Raw genomic sequence first — 18,053 nt, 5'->3', positions numbered from 1 at the left:
GAAAGAAGCCAAATGTAGGTAGAGCTCCAAGCTGGTCGCCCATCCAAGTACTAAACACGGCCAACCGCTATTAACTCCAATCAACAGACGAGAACCGCTGCACTCAGCGTGGTATGGCCGTTATCGACAACGCCGCGAAACGTGCAGACGTCTTGCTTCTTGTGCACATCACTTGGTATTTACCTGGCAGTGTCTCGCTGGAGGAAGCACTGTCTTTTATGAGAGAAAAATGAAATGGCACTTAGTGCTATCGAATACATGGCCTTTGTGTTCACAGCACGATGCTCTAACGTACTGAGCTGAGGAGCGATGCAATTCGGCCACGTCACCAGTCCAATACCCGGTCCACCGGCTCATCCACCTTCATTACTGCCCTGCCAGACATTTAACCACGTATCTCTTTTCGTTGACTTTTGCTTTCTTGATGCTTGGACCCAAAAAGCACAACACAAAGAAAACGTAAGCGCCGTGAGACCAGCCAAGACTCAGCAAACAAAAGTATGTTCGGCTACCAGGAATCGAATCCGGGCTGCCTGGCTGAAAGCCATGCCTCCTAACAGCTTTCCGTTCCTTCTGACGGCCAGACAATCAGACGTGCAGGGCAAGCGCCATAATCACTGCCGTCACTGATAATATCTCTTCAACCTGTTTGCGCAAAATTTACTTCCTTTCCCGCACGAAGGAAACGGGTAGGTTTGGAATATTTAAAATTCATTGTCAGATGTGGGGTTCGAACCCACGCTCCCTTTCGGGAACCAGAGCTTAAATCTGGCGCCTTAGACCGTTCGGCCAATCTGACGTGCGAGCGGAAACACACTGCTGCCATCGTTTCTATAAACATCTCCAGGGCCTGACTGCGAAATTTGCTTGTTTTTTTTTGTGTGAAGGAAATACGTTTTTTTAGAGTATTTAAAACGAGTTGTGAGATGTGAGGTAACACCCCACCCTCACTGTCGGCACCCGCAACTTAAATATGGTGCCTGGCACCGTTGTTTTCCGACGCCTTCGGCCTTAAGTGGAACGAGCAGAACTCTAACTATCAATTTTCACATTGGCGTGGAGAAAACAACGAACGACAATAAAAGTCCGTTCCCTAGCAACGGCTACGCTGTGTATTTCGCCCTCAGGGGAAGCTAATGATATGCTCCAGGCGAGGATCAAACTAACCAACTTAACATTGTGATACTTAGGCGCTTTCTACTTCTGGACTGGCACAATTATGCTCAATCGTCTCTGGATCGTCTGTACGTACGTCACATTAGATATTTCTTATATCATGCTGCTGTAAATTAAAGGGCAGTTTTCCAACGGCTGTCAGTTGTGCTTCTATTTACGCTAGCAGCACCTACACACTGCGTTCAGATGTGCCAACCTCTGCCCTGGCGTTGAACGCCTACAGCGCCTTCGCCTTCGGCCTCTGGTGGCAGGAGGGTAGCCGATACATCGCGGCGTGAATGACTCGGCACGCAAGGCGGTGGTGGTGTAACGGTCAGCATGGTTGCTTCCCAAGCAGTTGATCCGGGTTCGATTCCTCGCCACCGCACGAAACGTACATTTTTCTTCTAGGGCTATTCCAAGTAACGTAACGCGATCCTCGAAACAGAACCGTCGTGGTACGAATAGTTTTCCTTCGCCCCACGTCTCACTCCGTGTCGCCATTGCGGTAGTCGCCGGATTTCGATTCACAGCATCGTGTGTCTCCATGTGTCGACTTGTCTCGACTTTGCTCGGCTGACGCGAGAGCTGACGCTTGGAAATGGGCATATATGTAGAGGGCAGGCGGGAGAAACGACTGCGAGAGACCAAAAACCGACAAACATACGACAGAACCTTTCATTTTATTGTGGCCACAGATTCGCGCTTTAGTGCACCGACAGGCAGGAGTGGCGTCAGCGTGCTGGACCGCATCATTATCGCTAAGCAGCGACGACACCTAAGTAAATAGGCAAAATGAAAGAAGCCAAATGTAGGTAGAGCTCCAAGCTGGTCGCCCATCCAAGTACTAAACACGGCCAACCGCTATTAACTCCAATCAACAGACGAGAACCGCTGCACTCAGCGTGGTATGGCCGTTATCGACAACGCCGCGAAACGTGCAGACGTCTTGCTTCTTGTGCACATCACTTGGTATTTACCTGGCAGTGTCTCGCTGGAGGAAGCACTGTCTTTTATGAGAGAAAAATGAAATGGCACTTAGTGCTATCGAATACATGGCCTTTGTGTTCACAGCACGACGCTCTAACGTACTGAGCTGAGGAGCGATGCAATTCGGCCACGTCACCAGTCCAATACCCGGTCCACCGGCTCATCCACCTTCATTACTGCCCTGCCAGACATTTAACCACGTATCTCTTTTCGTTGACTTTTGCTTTCTTGATGCTTGGACCCAAAAAGCACAACACAAAGAAAACGTAAGCGCCGTGAGACTAGCCAAGACTCAGCAAACAAAAGTATGTTCGGCTACCAGGAATCGAATCCGGGCTGCCTGACTGAAAGCCATGCCTCCTAACAGCTTTCCGTTCCTTCTGACGGCCAGACAATCAGACGTGCAGGGCAAGCGCCATAATCACTGCCGTCACTGATAATATCTCTTCAACCTGTTTGCGCGAAATTTACTTCCTTTCCCGCACGAAGGAAACGGGTAGGTTTGGAATATTTAAAATTCATTGTCAGATGTGGGGTTCGAACCCACGCTCCCTTTCGGGAACCAGAGCTTAAATCTGGCGCCTTAGACCGTTCGGCCAATCTGACGTGCGAGCGGAAACACACTGCTGCCATCGTTTCTATAAACATCTCCAGGGCCTGACTGCGAAATTTGCTTGTTTTTTTTTTGTGTGAAGGAAATACGTTTTTTTAGAGTATTTAAAACGAGTTGTGAGATGTGAGGTAACACCCCACCCTCACTGTCGGCACCCGGAACTTAAATATGGTGCCTGGCACCGTTGTTTTCCGACGCCTTCGGCCTTAAGTGGAACGAGCAGAACTCTAACTATCAATTTTCACATTGGCGTGGAGAAAACAACGAACGACAATAAAAGTCCGTTCCCTAGCAACGGCTACGCTGTGTATTTCGCCCTCAGGGGAAGCTAATGATATGCTCCAGGCGAGGATCAAACTAACCAACTTAACATTGTGATACTTAGGCGCTTTCTACTTCTGGACTGGCACAATTATGCTCAATCGTCTCTGGATCGTCTGTACGTACGTCACATTAGATATTTCTTATATCATGCTGCTGTAAATTAAAGGGCAGTTTTCCAACGGCTGTCAGTTGTGCTTCTATTTACGCTAGCAGCACCTACACACTGCGTTCAGATGTGCCAACCTCTGCCCTGGCGTTGAACGCCTACAGCGCCTTCGCCTTCGGCCTCTGGTGGCAGGAGGGTAGCCGATACATCGCGGCGTGAATGACTCGGCACGCAAGGCGGTGGTGGTGTAACGGTCAGCATGGTTGCTTCCCAAGCAGTTGATCCGGGTTCGATTCCTCGCCACCGCACGAAACGTACATTTTTCTTCTAGGGCTATTCCAAGTAACGTAACGCGATCCTCGAAACAGAACCGTCGTGGTACGAATAGTTTTCCTTCGCCCCACGTCTCACTCCGTGTCGCCATTGCGGTAGTCGCCGGATTTCGATTCACAGCATCGTGTGTCTCCATGTGTCGACTTGTCTCGACTTTGCTCGGCTGACGCGAGAGCTGACGCTTGGAAATGGGCATATATGTAGAGGGCAGGCGGGAGAAACGACTGCGAGATACCAAAAACCGACAAACATACGACAGAACCTTTCATTTTATTGTGGCCACAGATTCGCGCTTTAGTGCACCGACAGGCAGGAGTGGCGTCAGCGTGCTGGACCGCATCATTATCGCTAAGCAGCGACGACACCTAAGTAAATAGGCAAAATGAAAGAAGCCAAATGTAGGTAGAGCTCCAAGCTGGTCGCCCATCCAAGTACTAAACACGGCCAACCGCTATTAACTCCAATCAACAGACGAGAACCGCTGCACTCAGCGTGGTATGGCCGTTATCGACAACGCCGCGAAACGTGCAGACGTCTTGCTTCTTGTGCACATCACTTGGTATTTACCTGGCAGTGTCTCGCTGGAGGAAGCACTGTCTTTTATGAGAGAAAAATGAAATGGCACTTAGTGCTATCGAATACATGGCCTTTGTGTTCACAGCACGACGCTCTAACGTACTGAGCTGAGGAGCGATGCAATTCGGCCACGTCACCAGTCCAATACCCGGTCCACCGGCTCATCCACCTTCATTACTGCCCTGCCAGACATTTAACCACGTATCTCTTTTCGTTGACTTTTGCTTTCTTGATGCTTGGACCCAAAAAGCACAACACAAAGAAAACGTAAGCGCCGTGAGACTAGCCAAGACTCAGCAAACAAAAGTATGTTCGGCTACCAGGAATCGAATCCGGGCTGCCTGACTGAAAGCCATGCCTCCTAACAGCTTTCCGTTCCTTCTGACGGCCAGACAATCAGACGTGCAGGGCAAGCGCCATAATCACTGCCGTCACTGATAATATCTCTTCAACCTGTTTGCGCGAAATTTACTTCCTTTCCCGCACGAAGGAAACGGGTAGGTTTGGAATATTTAAAATTCATTGTCAGATGTGGGGTTCGAACCCACGCTCCCTTTCGGGAACCAGAGCTTAAATCTGGCGCCTTAGACCGTTCGGCCAATCTGACGTGCGAGCGGAAACACACTGCTGCCATCGTTTCTATAAACATCTCCAGGGCCTGACTGCGAAATTTGCTTGTTTTTTTTGTGTGAAGGAAATACGTTTTTTTAGAGTATTTAAAACGAGTTGTGAGATGTGAGGTAACACCCCACCCTCACTGTCGGCACCCGGAACTTAAATATGGTGCCTGGCACCGTTGTTTTCCGACGCCTTCGGCCTTAAGTGGAACGAGCAGAACTCTAACTATCAATTTTCACATTGGCGCGGAGAAAACAACGAACGACAATAAAAGTCCGTTCCCTAGCAACGGCTACGCTGTGTATTTCGCCCTCAGGGGAAGCTAATGATATGCTCCAGGCGAGGATCAAACTAACCAACTTAACATTGTGATACTTAGGCGCTTTCTACTTCTGGACTGGCACAATTATGCTCAATCGTCTCTGGATCGTCTGTACGTACGTCACATTAGATATTTCTTATATCATGCTGCTGTAAATTAAAGGGCAGTTTTCCAACGGCTGTCAGTTGTGCTTCTATTTACGCTAGCAGCACCTACACACTGCGTTCAGATGTGCCAACCTCTGCCCTGGCGTTGAACGCCTACAGCGCCTTCGCCTTCGGCCTCTGGTGGCAGGAGGGTAGCCGATACATCCCGGCGTTAATGACTCGGCACGCAAGGCGGTGGTGGTGTAACGGTCAGCATGGTTGCTTCCCAAGCAGTTGATCCGGGTTCGATTCCTCGCCACCGCACGAAACGTACATTTTTCTTCTAGGGCTATTCCAAGTAACGTAACGCGATCCTCGAAACAGAACCGTCGTGGTACGAATAGTTTTCCTTCGCCCCACGTCTCACTCCGTGTCGCCATTGCGGTAGTCGCCGGATTTCGATTCACAGCATCGTGTGTCTCCATGTGTCGACTTGTCTCGACTTTGCTCGGCTGACGCGAGAGCTGACGCTTGGAAATGGGCATATATGTAGAGGGCAGGCGGGAGAAACGACTGCGAGAGACCAAAAACCGACAAACATACGACAGAACCTTTCATTTTATTGTGGCCACAGATTCGCGCTTTAGTGCACCGACAGGCAGGAGTGGCGTCAGCGTGCTGGACCGCATCATTATCGCTAAGCAGCGACGACACCTAAGTAAATAGGCAAAATGAAAGAAGCCAAATGTAGGTAGAGCTCCAAGCTGGTCGCCCATCCAAGTACTAAACACGGCCAACCGCTATTAACTCCAATCAACAGACGAGAACCGCTGCACTCAGCGTGGTATGGCCGTTATCGACAACGCCGCGAAACGTGCAGACGTCTTGCTTCTTGTGCACATCACTTGGTATTTACCTGGCAGTGTCTCGCTGGAGGAAGCACTGTCTTTTATGAGAGAAAAATGAAATGGCACTTAGTGCTATCGAATACATGGCCTTTGTGTTCACAGCACGATGCTCTAACGTACTGAGCTGAGGAGCGATGCAATTCGGCCACGTCACCAGTCCAATACCCGGTCCACCGGCTCATCCACCTTCATTACTGCCCTGCCAGACATTTAACCACGTATCTCTTTTCGTTGACTTTTGCTTTCTTGATGCTTGGACCCAAAAAGCACAACACAAAGAAAACGTAAGCGCCGTGAGACCAGCCAAGACTCAGCAAACAAAAGTATGTTCGGCTACCAGGAATCGAATCCGGGCTGCCTGGCTGAAAGCCATGCCTCCTAACAGCTTTCCGTTCCTTCTGACGGCCAGACAATCAGACGTGCAGGGCAAGCGCCATAATCACTGCCGTCACTGATAATATCTCTTCAACCTGTTTGCGCAAAATTTACTTCCTTTCCCGCACGAAGGAAACGGGTAGGTTTGGAATATTTAAAATTCATTGTCAGATGTGGGGTTCGAACCCACGCTCCCTTTCGGGAACCAGAGCTTAAATCTGGCGCCTTAGACCGTTCGGCCAATCTGACGTGCGAGCGGAAACACACTGCTGCCATCGTTTCTATAAACATCTCCAGGGCCTGACTGCGAAATTTGCTTGTTTTTTTTTGTGTGAAGGAAATACGTTTTTTTAGAGTATTTAAAACGAGTTGTGAGATGTGAGGTAACACCCCACCCTCACTGTCGGCACCCGCAACTTAAATATGGTGCCTGGCACCGTTGTTTTCCGACGCCTTCGGCCTTAAGTGGAACGAGCAGAACTCTAACTATCAATTTTCACATTGGCGTGGAGAAAACAACGAACGACAATAAAAGTCCGTTCCCTAGCAACGGCTACGCTGTGTATTTCGCCCTCAGGGGAAGCTAATGATATGCTCCAGGCGAGGATCAAACTAACCAACTTAACATTGTGATACTTAGGCGCTTTCTACTTCTGGACTGGCACAATTATGCTCAATCGTCTCTGGATCGTCTGTACGTACGTCACATTAGATATTTCTTATATCATGCTGCTGTAAATTAAAGGGCAGTTTTCCAACGGCTGTCAGTTGTGCTTCTATTTACGCTAGCAGCACCTACACACTGCGTTCAGATGTGCCAACCTCTGCCCTGGCGTTGAACGCCTACAGCGCCTTCGCCTTCGGCCTCTGGTGGCAGGAGGGTAGCCGATACATCGCGGCGTGAATGACTCGGCACGCAAGGCGGTGGTGGTGTAACGGTCAGCATGGTTGCTTCCCAAGCAGTTGATCCGGGTTCGATTCCTCGCCACCGCACGAAACGTACATTTTTCTTCTAGGGCTATTCCAAGTAACGTAACGCGATCCTCGAAACAGAACCGTCGTGGTACGAATAGTTTTCCTTCGCCCCACGTCTCACTCCGTGTCGCCATTGCGGTAGTCGCCGGATTTCGATTCACAGCATCGTGTGTCTCCATGTGTCGACTTGTCTCGACTTTGCTCGGCTGACGCGAGAGCTGACGCTTGGAAATGGGCATATATGTAGAGGGCAGGCGGGAGAAACGACTGCGAGAGACCAAAAACCGACAAACATACGACAGAACCTTTCATTTTATTGTGGCCACAGATTCGCGCTTTAGTGCACCGACAGGCAGGAGTGGCGTCAGCGTGCTGGACCGCATCATTATCGCTAAGCAGCGACGACACCTAAGTAAATAGGCAAAATGAAAGAAGCCAAATGTAGGTAGAGCTCCAAGCTGGTCGCCCATCCAAGTACTAAACACGGCCAACCGCTATTAACTCCAATCAACAGACGAGAACCGCTGCACTCAGCGTGGTATGGCCGTTATCGACAACGCCGCGAAACGTGCAGACGTCTTGCTTCTTGTGCACATCACTTGGTATTTACCTGGCAGTGTCTCGCTGGAGGAAGCACTGTCTTTTATGAGAGAAAAATGAAATGGCACTTAGTGCTATCGAATACATGGCCTTTGTGTTCACAGCACGACGCTCTAACGTACTGAGCTGAGGAGCGATGCAATTCGGCCACGTCACCAGTCCAATACCCGGTCCACCGGCTCATCCACCTTCATTACTGCCCTGCCAGACATTTAACCACGTATCTCTTTTCGTTGACTTTTGCTTTCTTGATGCTTGGACCCAAAAAGCACAACACAAAGAAAACGTAAGCGCCGTGAGACTAGCCAAGACTCAGCAAACAAAAGTATGTTCGGCTACCAGGAATCGAATCCGGGCTGCCTGACTGAAAGCCATGCCTCCTAACAGCTTTCCGTTCCTTCTGACGGCCAGACAATCAGACGTGCAGGGCAAGCGCCATAATCACTGCCGTCACTGATAATATCTCTTCAACCTGTTTGCGCGAAATTTACTTCCTTTCCCGCACGAAGGAAACGGGTAGGTTTGGAATATTTAAAATTCATTGTCAGATGTGGGGTTCGAACCCACGCTCCCTTTCGGGAACCAGAGCTTAAATCTGGCGCCTTAGACCGTTCGGCCAATCTGACGTGCGAGCGGAAACACACTGCTGCCATCGTTTCTATAAACATCTCCAGGGCCTGACTGCGAAATTTGCTTGTTTTTTTTTGTGTGAAGGAAATACGTTTTTTTAGAGTATTTAAAACGAGTTGTGAGATGTGAGGTAACACCCCACCCTCACTGTCGGCACCCGCAACTTAAATATGGTGCCTGGCACCGTTGTTTTCCGACGCCTTCGGCCTTAAGTGGAACGAGCAGAACTCTAACTATCAATTTTCACATTGGCGTGGAGAAAACAACGAACGACAATAAAAGTCCGTTCCCTAGCAACGGCTACGCTGTGTATTTCGCCCTCAGGGGAAGCTAATGATATGCTCCAGGCGAGGATCAAACTAACCAACTTAACATTGTGATACTTAGGCGCTTTCTACTTCTGGACTGGCACAATTATGCTCAATCGTCTCTGGATCGTCTGTACGTACGTCACATTAGATATTTCTTATATCATGCTGCTGTAAATTAAAGGGCAGTTTTCCAACGGCTGTCAGTTGTGCTTCTATTTACGCTAGCAGCACCTACACACTGCGTTCAGATGTGCCAACCTCTGCCCTGGCGTTGAACGCCTACAGCGCCTTCGCCTTCGGCCTCTGGTGGCAGGAGGGTAGCCGATACATCGCGGCGTGAATGACTCGGCACGCAAGGCGGTGGTGGTGTAACGGTCAGCATGGTTGCTTCCCAAGCAGTTGATCCGGGTTCGATTCCTCGCCACCGCACGAAACGTACATTTTTCTTCTAGGGCTATTCCAAGTAACGTAACGCGATCCTCGAAACAGAACCGTCGTGGTACGAATAGTTTTCCTTCGCCCCACGTCTCACTCCGTGTCGCCATTGCGGTAGTCGCCGGATTTCGATTCACAGCATCGTGTGTCTCCATGTGTCGACTTGTCTCGACTTTGCTCGGCTGACGCGAGAGCTGACGCTTGGAAATGGGCATATATGTAGAGGGCAGGCGGGAGAAACGACTGCGAGAGACCAAAAACCGACAAACATACGACAGAACCTTTCATTTTATTGTGGCCACAGATTCGCGCTTTAGTGCACCGACAGGCAGGAGTGGCGTCAGCGTGCTGGACCGCATCATTATCGCTAAGCAGCGACGACACCTAAGTAAATAGGCAAAATGAAAGAAGCCAAATGTAGGTAGAGCTCCAAGCTGGTCGCCCATCCAAGTACTAAACACGGCCAACCGCTATTAACTCCAATCAACAGACGAGAACCGCTGCACTCAGCGTGGTATGGCCGTTATCGACAACGCCGCGAAACGTGCAGACGTCTTGCTTCTTGTGCACATCACTTGGTATTTACCTGGCAGTGTCTCGCTGGAGGAAGCACTGTCTTTTATGAGAGAAAAATGAAATGGCACTTAGTGCTATCGAATACATGGCCTTTGTGTTCACAGCACGACGCTCTAACGTACTGAGCTGAGGAGCGATGCAATTCGGCCACGTCACCAGTCCAATACCCGGTCCACCGGCTCATCCACCTTCATTACTGCCCTGCCAGACATTTAACCACGTATCTCTTTTCGTTGACTTTTGCTTTCTTGATGCTTGGACCCAAAAAGCACAACACAAAGAAAACGTAAGCGCCGTGAGACTAGCCAAGACTCAGCAAACAAAAGTATGTTCGGCTACCAGGAATCGAATCCGGGCTGCCTGACTGAAAGCCATGCCTCCTAACAGCTTTCCGTTCCTTCTGACGGCCAGACAATCAGACGTGCAGGGCAAGCGCCATAATCACTGCCGTCACTGATAATATCTCTTCAACCTGTTTGCGCGAAATTTACTTCCTTTCCCGCACGAAGGAAACGGGTAGGTTTGGAATATTTAAAATTCATTGTCAGATGTGGGGTTCGAACCCACGCTCCCTTTCGGGAACCAGAGCTTAAATCTGGCGCCTTAGACCGTTCGGCCAATCTGACGTGCGAGCGGAAACACACTGCTGCCATCGTTTCTATAAACATCTCCAGGGCCTGACTGCGAAATTTGCTTGTTTTTTTTTGTGTGAAGGAAATACGTTTTTTTAGAGTATTTAAAACGAGTTGTGAGATGTGAGGTAACACCCCACCCTCACTGTCGGCACCCGGAACTTAAATATGGTGCCTGGCACCGTTGTTTTCCGACGCCTTCGGCCTTAAGTGGAACGAGCAGAACTCTAACTATCAATTTTCACATTGGCGTGGAGAAAACAACGAACGACAATAAAAGTCCGTTCCCTAGCAACGGCTACGCTGTGTATTTCGCCCTCAGGGGAAGCTAATGATATGCTCCAGGCGAGGATCAAACTAACCAACTTAACATTGTGATACTTAGGCGCTTTCTACTTCTGGACTGGCACAATTATGCTCAATCGTCTCTGGATCGTCTGTACGTACGTCACATTAGATATTTCTTATATCATGCTGCTGTAAATTAAAGGGCAGTTTTCCAACGGCTGTCAGTTGTGCTTCTATTTACGCTAGCAGCACCTACACACTGCGTTCAGATGTGCCAACCTCTGCCCTGGCGTTGAACGCCTACAGCGCCTTCGCCTTCGGCCTCTGGTGGCAGGAGGGTAGCCGATACATCGCGGCGTGAATGACTCGGCACGCAAGGCGGTGGTGGTGTAACGGTCAGCATGGTTGCTTCCCAAGCAGTTGATCCGGGTTCGATTCCTCGCCACCGCACGAAACGTACATTTTTCTTCTAGGGCTATTCCAAGTAACGTAACGCGATCCTCGAAACAGAACCGTCGTGGTACGAATAGTTTTCCTTCGCCCCACGTCTCACTCCGTGTCGCCATTGCGGTAGTCGCCGGATTTCGATTCACAGCATCGTGTGTCTCCATGTGTCGACTTGTCTCGACTTTGCTCGGCTGACGCGAGAGCTGACGCTTGGAAATGGGCATATATGTAGAGGGCAGGCGGGAGAAACGACTGCGAGAGACCAAAAACCGACAAACATACGACAGAACCTTTCATTTTATTGTGGCCACAGATTCGCGCTTTAGTGCACCGACAGGCAGGAGTGGCGTCAGCGTGCTGGACCGCATCATTATCGCTAAGCAGCGACGACACCTAAGTAAATAGGCAAAATGAAAGAAGCCAAATGTAGGTAGAGCTCCAAGCTGGTCGCCCATCCAAGTACTAAACACGGCCAACCGCTATTAACTCCAATCAACAGACGAGAACCGCTGCACTCAGCGTGGTATGGCCGTTATCGACAACGCCGCGAAACGTGCAGACGTCTTGCTTCTTGTGCACATCACTTGGTATTTACCTGGCAGTGTCTCGCTGGAGGAAGCACTGTCTTTTATGAGAGAAAAATGAAATGGCACTTAGTGCTATCGAATACATGGCCTTTGTGTTCACAGCACGACGCTCTAACGTACTGAGCTGAGGAGCGATGCAATTCGGCCACGTCACCAGTCCAATACCCGGTCCACCGGCTCATCCACCTTCATTACTGCCCTGCCAGACATTTAACCACGTATCTGTTTTCGTTGACTTTTGCTTTCTTGATGCTTGGACCCAAAAAGCACAACACAAAGAAAACGTAAGCGCCGTGAGACTAGCCAAGACTCAGCAAACAAAAGTATGTTCGGCTACCAGGAATCGAATCCGGGCTGCCTGGCTGAAAGCCATGCCTCCTAACAGCTTTCCGTTCCTTCTGACGGCCAGACAATCAGACGTGCAGGGCAAGCGCCATAATCACTGCCGTCACTGATAATATCTCTTCAACCTGTTTGCGCAAAATTTACTTCCTTTCCCGCACGAAGGAAACGGGTAGGTTTGGAATATTTAAAATTCATTGTCAGATGTGGGGTTCGAACCCACGCTCCCTTTCGGGAACCAGAGCTTAAATCTGGCGCCTTAGACCGTTCGGCCAATCTGACGTGCGAGCGGAAACACACTGCTGCCATCGTTTCTATAAACATCTCCAGGGCCTGACTGCGAAATTTGCTTGTTTTTTTTTTGTGTGAAGGAAATACGTTTTTTTAGAGTATTTAAAACGAGTTGTGAGATGTGAGGTAACACCCCACCCTCACTGTCGGCACCCGCAACTTAAATATGGTGCCTGGCACCGTTGTTTTCCGACGCCTTCGGCCTTAAGTGGAACGAGCAGAACTCTAACTATCAATTTTCACATTGGCGTGGAGAAAACAACGAACGACAATAAAAGTCCGTTCCCTAGCAACGGCTACGCTGTGTATTTCGCCCTCAGGGGAAGCTAATGATATGCTCCAGGCGAGGATCAAACTAACCAACTTAACATTGTGATACTTAGGCGCTTTCTACTTCTGGACTGGCACAATTATGCTCAATCGTCTCTGGATCGTCTGTACGTACGTCACATTAGATATTTCTTATATCATGCTGCTGTAAATTAAAGGGCAGTTTTCCAACGGCTGTCAGTTGTGCTTCTATTTACGCTAGCAGCACCTACACACTGCGTTCAGATGTGCCAACCTCTGCCCTGGCGTTGAACGCCTACAGCGCCTTCGCCTTCGGCCTCTGGTGGCAGGAGGGTAGCCGATACATCGCGGCGTGAATGACTCGGCACGCAAGGCGGTGGTGGTGTAACGGTCAGCATGGTTGCTTCCCAAGCAGTTGGTCCGGGTTCGATTCCCGGCCACCGCACGAAACGTACATTTTTCTTCTAGGGCTATTCCACGTAACGTAACGCGATCCTCGAAACAGAACCGTCGTGGTACGAATAGTTTTCCTTCGCCCCACGCTCACTCCGTGTCGCCATTGCGGTAGTCGCCGGATTTCGATTCACAGCATCGTGTGTCTCCATGTGTCGACTTGTCTCGACTTTGCTCGGCTGACGCGAGAGCTGACGCTTGGAAATGGGCATATATGTAGAGGGCAGGCGGGAGAAACGACTGCGAGAGACCAAAAACCGACAAACATACGACAGAACCTTTCATTTTATTGTGGCCACAGATTCGCGCTTTAGTGCACCGACAGGCAGGAGTGGCGTCAGCGTGCTGGACCGCATCATTATCGCTAAGCAGCGACGACACCTAAGTAAATAGGCAAAATGAAAGAAGCCAAATGTAGGTAGAGCTCCAAGCTGGTCGCCCATCCAAGTACTAAACACGGCCAACCGCTATTAACTCCAATCAACAGACGAGAACCGCTGCACTCAGCGTGGTATGGCCGTTATCGACAACGCCGCGAAACGTGCAGACGTCTTGCTTCTTGTGCACATCACTTGGTATTTACCTGGCAGTGTCTCGCTGGAGGAAGCACTGTCTTTTATGAGAGAAAAATGAAATGGCACTTAGTGCTATCGAATACATGGCCTTTGTGTTCACAGCACGACGCTCTAACGTACTGAGCTGAGGAGCGATGCAATTCGGCCACGTCACCAGTCCAATACCCGGTCCACCGGCTCATCCACCTTCATTACTGCCCTGCCAGACATTTAACCACGTATCTGTTTTCGTTGACTTTTGCTTTCTTGATGCTTGGACCCAAAAAGCACAACACAAAGAAAACGTAAGCGCCGTGAGACTAGCCAAGACTCAGCAAACAAAAGTATGTTCGGCTACCAGGAATCGAATCCGGGCTGCCTGGCTGAAAGCCATGCCTCCTAACAGCTTTCCGTTCCTTCTGACGGCCAGACAATCAGACGTGCAGGGCAAGCGCCATAATCACTGCCGTCACTGATAATATCTCTTCAACCTGTTTGCGCGAAATTTACTTCCTTTCCCGCACGAAGGAAACGGGTAGGTTTGGAATATTTAAAATTCATTGTCAGATGTGGGGTTCGAACCCACGCTCCCTTTCGGGAACCAGAGCTTAAATCTGGCGCCTTAGACCGTTCGGCCAATCTGACGGGCTAGCGGAAACACACTGCTGCCATCGTTTCTATAAACATCTCCAGGGCCTGACTGCGAAATTTGCTTGTTTTTTTGTGTGAAGGAAATACGTTTTTTTAGAGTATTTAAAACGAGTTGTGAGATGTGAGGTAACACCCCACCCTCACTGTCGGCACCCGGAACTTAAATATGGTGCCTGGCACCGTTGTTTTCCGACGCCTTCGGCCTTAAGTGGAACGAGCAGAACTCTAACTATCAATTTTCACATTGGCGTGGAGAAAACAACGAACGACAATAAAAGTCCGTTCCCTAGCAACGGCTACGCTGTGTATTTCGCCCTCAGGGGAAGCTAATGATATGCTCCAGGCGAGGATCAAACTAACCAACTTAACATTGTGATACTTAGGCGATTTCTACTTCTGGACTGGCACAATTATGCTCAATCGTCTCTGGATCGTCTGTACGTACGTCACATTAGATATTTCTTATATCATGCGGCTGTAAATTAAAGGGCAGTTTTCCAACGGCTGTCAGTTGTGCTTCTATTTACGCTAGCAGCACCTACACACTGCGTTCAGATGTGCCAACCTCTGCCCTGGCGTTGAACGCCTACAGCGCCTTCGCCTTCGGCCTCTGGTGGCAGGAGGGTAGCCGATACATCGCGGCGTGAATGACTCGGCACACAAGGCGGTGGTGGTGTAACGGTCAGCATGGTTGCTTCCCAAGCAGTTGATCCGGGTTCGATTCCCGGCCACCGCACGAAATGTACATTTTTCTTCTAGGGCTATTCCACGTAACGTAACGCGATCCTCGAAACAGAACCGTCGTGGTACGAATAGTTTTCCTTCGCCCCACGTCTCACTCCGTGTCGCCATTGCGGTAGTCGCCGGATTTCGATTCACAGCATCGTGTGTCTCCATGTGTCGACTTGTCTCGACTTTGCTCGGCTGACGCGAGAGCTGACGCTTGGAAGTGGGCATATATGTAGAGGGCAGGCGGGAGAAACGACTGCGAGAGACCAAAAACCGACATACATACGACAGAACCTTTCATTTTATTGTGGCCACAGATTCGCGCTTTAGTGCACCGACAGGCAGGAGTGGCGTCAGCGTGCTGGACCGCATCATTATCGCTAAGCAGCGACGACACCTAAGTAAATAGGCAAAATGAAAGAAGCCAAATGTAGGTAGAGCTCCAAGCTGGTCGCCCATCCAAGTACTAAACACGGCCAACCGCTATTAACTCCAATCAACAGACGAGAACCGCTGCACTCAGCGTGGTATGGCCGTTATCGACAACGCCGCGAAACGTGCAGACGTCTTGCTTCTTGTGCACATCACTTGGTATTTACCTGGCAGTGTCTCGCTGGAGGAAGCACTGTCTTTTATGAGAGAAAAATGAAATGGCACTTAGTGCTATCGAATACATGGCCTTTGTGTTCACAGCACGACGCTCTAACGTACTGAGCTGAGGAGCGATGCAATTCGGCCACGTCACCAGTCCAATACCCGGTCCACCGGCTCATCCACCTTCATTACTGCCCTGCCAGACATTTAACCACGTATCTGTTTTCGTTGACTTTTGCTTTCTTGATGCTTGGACCCAAAAAGCACAACACAAAGAAAACGTAAGCGCCGTGAGACTAGCCAAGACTCAGCAAACAAAAGTATGTTCGGCTACCAGGAATCGAATCCGGGCTGCCTGGCTGAAAGCCATGCCTCCTATCAGCTTTCCGTTCCTTCTGACGGCCAGACAATCAGACGTGCAGGGCAAGCGCCATAATCACTGCCGTCACTGATAATATCTCTTCAACCTGTTTGCGCGAAATTTACTTCCTTTCCCGCACGAAGGAAACGGGTAGGTTTGGAATATTTAAAATTCATTGTCAGATGTGGGGTTCGAACCCACGCTCCCTTTCGGGAACCAGAGCTTAAATCTGGCGCCTTAGACCGTTCGGCCAATCTGACGTGCGAGCGGAAACACACTGCTGCCATCGTTTCTATAAACATCTCCAGGGCCTGACTGCGAAATTTGCTTGTTTTTTTTGTGTGAAGGAAATACGTTTTTTTAGAGTATTTAAAACGAGTTGTGAGATGTGAGGTAACACCCCACCCTCACTGTCGGCACCCGGAACTTAAATATGGTGCCTGGCACCGTTGTTTTCCGACGCCTTCGGCCTTAAGTGGAACGAGCAGAACTCTAACTATCAATTTTCACATTGGCGTGGAGAAAACAACGAACGACAATAAAAGTCCGTTCCCTAGCAACGGCTACGCTGTGTATTTCGCCCTCAGGGGAAGCTAATGATATGCTCCAGGCGAGGATCAAACTAACCAACTTAACATTGTGATACTTAGGCGCTTTCTACTTCTGGACTGGCACAATTATGCTCAATCGTCTCTGGATCGTCTGTACGTACGTCACATTAGATATTTCTTATAACATGCGGCTGTAAATTAAAGGGCAGTTTTCCAACGGCTGTCAGTTGTGCTTCTATTTACGCTAGCAGCACCTACACACTGCGTTCAGATGTGCCAACCTCTGCCCTGGCGTTGAACGCCTACAGCGCCTTCGCCTTCGGCCTCTGGTGGCAGGAGGGTAGCTGATACATCGCGGCGTGAATGACTCGGCACGCAAGGCGGTGGTGGTGTAACGGTCAGCATGGTTGCTACCCAAGCAGTTGATCCGGGTTCGATTCCCGGCCACCGCACGAAACGTACATTTTTCTTCTAGGGCTATTCCAAGTAACGTAACGCGATCCTCGAAACAGAACCGTCGTGGTACGAATAGTTTTCCTTCGCCCCACGTCTCACTCCGTGTCGCCATTGCGGTAGTCGCCGGATTTCGATTCACAGCATCGTGTGTCTCCATGTGTCGACTTGTCTCGACTTTGCTCGGCTGACGCGAGAGCTGACGCTTGGAAATGGGCATATATGTAGAGGGCAGGCGGGAGAAACGACTGCGAGAGACCAAAAACCGACAAACATACGACAGAACCTTTCATTTTATTGTGGCCACAGATTCGCGCTTTAGTGCACCGACAGGCAGAAGTGGCGTCAGCGTGCTGGACCGCATCATTATCGCTAAGCAGCGACGACACCTAAGTAAATAGGCAAAATGAAAGAAGCCAAATGTAGGTAGAGCTCCAAGCTGGTCGCCCATCCAAGTACTAAACACGGCCAACCGCTATTAACTCCAATCAACAGACGAGAACCGCTGCACTCAGCGTGGTATGGCCGTTATCGACAACGCCGCGAAACGTGCAGACGTCTTGCTTCTTGTGCACATCACTTGGTATTTACCTGGCAGTGTCTCGCTGGAGGAAGCACTGTCTTTTATGAGAGAAAAATGAAATGGCACTTAGTGCTATCGAATACATGGCCTTTGTGTTCACAGCACGACGCTCTAACGTACTGAGCTGAGGAGCGATGCAATTCGGCCACGTCACCAGTCCAATACCCGGTCCACCGGCTCATCCACCTTCATTACTGCCCTGCCAGACATTTAACCACGTATCTGTTTTCGTTGACTTTTGCTTTCTTGATGCTTGGACCCAAAAAGCACAACACAAAGAAAACGTAAGCGCCGTGAGACTAGCCAAGACTCA

The 18,053-nt window shown here is 49.8% G+C and overlaps 12 non-coding genes across 12 annotated transcripts; 3 read left to right on the top strand and 9 right to left on the bottom strand.

Moving 5' to 3' along the window:
- Positions 1 to 715: 715 nt before the first annotated feature.
- Positions 716 to 799, bottom strand: Trnal-uaa (transfer RNA leucine (anticodon UAA)). The gene has a single exon. It is a non-coding gene; the product is annotated as a tRNA-Leu (tRNA).
- A 1,868-nt stretch (positions 800 to 2,667) lies between these two features.
- Positions 2,668 to 2,751, bottom strand: Trnal-uaa (transfer RNA leucine (anticodon UAA)). The gene has a single exon. It is a non-coding gene; the product is annotated as a tRNA-Leu (tRNA).
- A 1,869-nt stretch (positions 2,752 to 4,620) lies between these two features.
- Positions 4,621 to 4,704, bottom strand: Trnal-uaa (transfer RNA leucine (anticodon UAA)). Its single transcript has one exon. It is a non-coding gene; the product is annotated as a tRNA-Leu (tRNA).
- Positions 4,705 to 6,571: 1,867 nt separating this feature from the next.
- Trnal-uaa (transfer RNA leucine (anticodon UAA)) lies at positions 6,572 to 6,655 on the bottom strand. The gene has a single exon. It is a non-coding gene; the product is annotated as a tRNA-Leu (tRNA).
- Positions 6,656 to 8,523: 1,868 nt separating this feature from the next.
- Positions 8,524 to 8,607, bottom strand: Trnal-uaa (transfer RNA leucine (anticodon UAA)). The gene has a single exon. It is a non-coding gene; the product is annotated as a tRNA-Leu (tRNA).
- A 1,868-nt stretch (positions 8,608 to 10,475) lies between these two features.
- On the bottom strand, positions 10,476 to 10,559 carry Trnal-uaa (transfer RNA leucine (anticodon UAA)). Its single transcript has one exon. It is a non-coding gene; the product is annotated as a tRNA-Leu (tRNA).
- Positions 10,560 to 12,427: 1,868 nt separating this feature from the next.
- On the bottom strand, positions 12,428 to 12,511 carry Trnal-uaa (transfer RNA leucine (anticodon UAA)). Its single transcript has one exon. It is a non-coding gene; the product is annotated as a tRNA-Leu (tRNA).
- Positions 12,512 to 13,184: 673 nt separating this feature from the next.
- Trnag-ccc (transfer RNA glycine (anticodon CCC)) lies at positions 13,185 to 13,256 on the top strand. The gene has a single exon. It is a non-coding gene; the product is annotated as a tRNA-Gly (tRNA).
- A 1,123-nt stretch (positions 13,257 to 14,379) lies between these two features.
- Positions 14,380 to 14,463, bottom strand: Trnal-uaa (transfer RNA leucine (anticodon UAA)). Its single transcript has one exon. It is a non-coding gene; the product is annotated as a tRNA-Leu (tRNA).
- A 670-nt stretch (positions 14,464 to 15,133) lies between these two features.
- Trnag-ccc (transfer RNA glycine (anticodon CCC)) lies at positions 15,134 to 15,205 on the top strand. Its single transcript has one exon. It is a non-coding gene; the product is annotated as a tRNA-Gly (tRNA).
- A 1,124-nt stretch (positions 15,206 to 16,329) lies between these two features.
- On the bottom strand, positions 16,330 to 16,413 carry Trnal-uaa (transfer RNA leucine (anticodon UAA)). The gene has a single exon. It is a non-coding gene; the product is annotated as a tRNA-Leu (tRNA).
- Positions 16,414 to 17,084: 671 nt separating this feature from the next.
- Positions 17,085 to 17,156, top strand: Trnag-ccc (transfer RNA glycine (anticodon CCC)). The gene has a single exon. It is a non-coding gene; the product is annotated as a tRNA-Gly (tRNA).
- Positions 17,157 to 18,053: the final 897 nt, after the last annotated feature.

Source organism: Schistocerca gregaria, chromosome 2 (assembly GCF_023897955.1).
Source record: "Schistocerca gregaria isolate iqSchGreg1 chromosome 2, iqSchGreg1.2, whole genome shotgun sequence".
In the NCBI taxonomy this organism is placed as follows: Eukaryota; Metazoa; Arthropoda; class Insecta; order Orthoptera; family Acrididae; genus Schistocerca; species Schistocerca gregaria.
Note: the sequence above shows the minus strand (reverse complement) of the source record. Positions and strands in the feature narration are given on the sequence as shown.